Below are 3,563 nucleotides of genomic sequence, written 5' to 3' on the forward strand. Positions count from 1 at the left end.
GGAGATACGTTTTGAATCATGGGTACTTGATTTTTTTTTTTTTCTTAAAGGGAAAATTTACTATTTTATTTAAAATAAAATATTAATTTTTATCATCTAAATCAAAAGGTAGAAAGGGAAACTATCTCTTTATAAACAAATATCAGTTGCAATGGGAGGAGTTAAAACTCATAAGAATGGAAAAACAGACAACAAATGGGTTGTACCTATAATGAAACTCTTTTAAGAGCATTCAAATGCCACTACAACGTTGAGATCGTTGCCTCAGTGAGGTCAATTAAGTACACGTTGAAAGGAAATGATCAAGCTGCTTTTCAAATAAACAATGATAATGAAATTAGTGAATATCTAATGGGTAGGAATAGTGGACCATCCGAAGTAGTTGCATCCATTTTAGGATTTTCAATTCATGAAAGAACAACTGCAAGTTCATCAACCAGATGAACAAAGAATATTGCTCAAAAATTATAAGGATATATATAAGGCTGTCAACGAACAACATTGACAGAATTCTTTTCATTGTGCATTAATGATGACTTTGCAAAAACATTACTTTATGCTAAAGTACTCATGTATTTCATGCTAAAGTACTTATGTATTTCATTTGGAACAGCAATAACAAAGAACGGCAAAGAAGAAAGTGAGGAAAAAGAAGTTGAAGGCCATTTGAATGTTTTCAAAGCAGAAACACTTGGGCGTGTTTACGATGTCACACCAAAGGCCGGAGAACTGTATTACCAACCACATGGTTTCGGGTTCAGTCCCACTGCGTGGCACCTTGGGCAAGTGTCTTCTACTATAGCCTCGGGCTGACCAAAGCCTTGTGAGTGGATCTGGTAGACGGAAACTGAAAGAAGCCTGTCGTATATATGTATATATATATGTGTGTGTTTGTCTCCCCAACATCGCTTGACAACCGATGCTGGTGTGTTTACGTCCCCGTAACTTAGCGGTTCGGCAAAAGAGACCGATAGAATAAGTACTAGGCTTACAAAGAATAAGTCCTCGGGTTGATTTGCTCGACTAAAGGCGGTGCTCCAGCATGGCCACAGTCAAATGACTGAAACAAGTAAAAGAGTATATATATATATATATATATATATATATATATATATATATATATATATACACACACACACACAAACACAGATACATACATATATGTATATATTTTTATTTTTATTACGAAAAATTTTTTACAGCTGAATAACCATGTAGAAGTTAATTTTTTTTACCTCTGTTAGTGACAGACATTTTCTAGATACTGGAGACAACAGAACTCCTCATCTCTGCACATTTTTTTAAGAACACCCTGTATATGTACCAAAAGCAAAGAATGTGTTTGCATAGTTCTTTCACAGCCAGGCTTCCTAATGTTAACATTTCAATCTTGATTCATGCTGTTGTGCACAAAACACAGACATGCATGTGCATAAATATTGAATTCTTTTGCAGCTTTCGAAAATATCTTATATACCACAAAATATGTGATATTAGAACTAAACTGAAAAGGAAACAATGGAAAGAGAAATACCATAACACAATTGTGTTTTGTTTCAGTGTGTACAAGAGCAAATGTATGAGGCAGTGACAAAAAGTATACAAACTTAAAACCAGTTCAAATATGTTTGAGAGGTATTAGAACATGTAAAAACTTTTCACAATTCTTAATTAAAACAGAATGTTAAAACACCATCGTCAGCTCACAAGAAACTGCAGTGAAAAAGCCTTTACAGGTTCAAACATCACTCAAACATATTTGAAACATTTTTAAGTATTTTTATACTTTCTATCACAGTCTCATGCAGCTGCTCACATATTTGTTCCAGTCTGGTGGCCTATGCATGCAATCAGTAAATAATATTCACTGATTTATGGATATAGGAAGCTTTACTTCATAATCAGCTGAGTTGCCTCCCTTGGTATCTGGAGCTGAAGAGAACAAAAGAGTTAGAAATGTATCTATCAGTCCAACAAGGAGTACTCTGAGCTATGTTGTTTTAACACCTTTTTGTCTTAAACCAGAAGCTTTTCTCCATGACAAGCTGTAGTGAAAGGCCTTTACAGGGTCAAATAACTCTCAGACAAATGTGAACAGGTCTTACATGTACATGAGCATATATATATACATACATACACACGTGTGAGGAGGTGCTGAAAAGTTCCTGGCTGTGGATAAAATAAAATACAGGAGAATCAGTTGTGATTTTACTCAACATATTCCCCTGTCAGATTCACACACTTATTGCAGTGGTCCTTCAGTTTTCAAAGCATGTTCAGTTGGAAGGGACGCCTGAGTTTGTTCAAAAGCTTTGTAGTACGGTCTTTCCTCTTGTCCTTGATGGCTTGGGATAAAAACTGGCCCTTTCTCATCTTGTATGAAGAATATAGAATGTTATCATGCACTACCTGCCTGATAAGAAACTAAGACACTTCCATGTCCCTGGTGATGGACCTGATTAACTTGGAGGGGTCGTTGTCAATCATGGCCTGGATCTCACCAAGAAATTCAGTTCTTTTCTTATCAGAATGGTCAGAGTGAGTTTTCTGAGCTATTGTACCTTTGTAATCATCATTAGACTCATCCAACTCTTTTCAAGTCCTCTGCACTGTCCTCAGATTGACACCCAAACACTCTGAAATGTTCGTATTGGAGCTTCCAGCCCCAAATCCCAAGCAGTACAGCATGTTGTTTCCAAATTTTTGGCAGAATGAACTGCGTCATGGTGTTGCTTTTTTCACAGATGGTGCCTAACTGACCCTACTGTACTGTGTAGTCAACAAAATCAAAAACAAACAATGCACATAACTATAGATATAAAATGGTGACAGTTTACCCATCGCACCCTGTATGTGTGTATATATATATATATATATATATGCCACTCACTTGTCGTGGGGAGGTTGTCTCCCCTATCAGTAAATAGAAAATGTGCCTCTGTGGTTAGGGTGCTTTGACTCTTATTTCTAGCAATGCTGGTGCTCCCTGCACTCTTTGTCACTTTTTAGTGACGGTGAATTGTTTCCTTTTTTGGAACTGAAATGTGTCTAGCCACTTAATTATTATATATATATATATGCAATATAGTGTTCTTGTTTAGCTCCAGATCAGCCCTGATCAAAGACATTCCTGTAGTAATCATCCCATCTTTTTTTCCTGTGTTGAAAACTCAGACCCACAATATTCATTTCAGTCAGTAATGTTCAACAAATTACAAATAAATACAAATTTTACTTAATGAAAAATTACATATGAAATACAATGAAAGAATTGATTCGAAAATAATGTTCTCTCTTATCTTTCTAGAAGTCAATCTGCACCAAAATTTGTTGTACAACAAATTTTTGTCCACACACCCCCATAACATAATGTGTGTGCACTGAATGTATAATATTATTATTATTATTATTATTATTATTATTATTATTATTATTATTATTATTATTATTATTATTATCATTTACTACATCATTTTAGGTAACTAACATTTTGTACACACAATTTCCTGTACATGCATTAATTTCTCTCATAAAACATTGTGCAGACACACAGCTTAGAGAGA

This window comes from Octopus bimaculoides, chromosome 13, assembly GCF_001194135.2.
Source record: "Octopus bimaculoides isolate UCB-OBI-ISO-001 chromosome 13, ASM119413v2, whole genome shotgun sequence".
Classification (NCBI taxonomy): domain Eukaryota; kingdom Metazoa; phylum Mollusca; class Cephalopoda; order Octopoda; family Octopodidae; genus Octopus; species Octopus bimaculoides.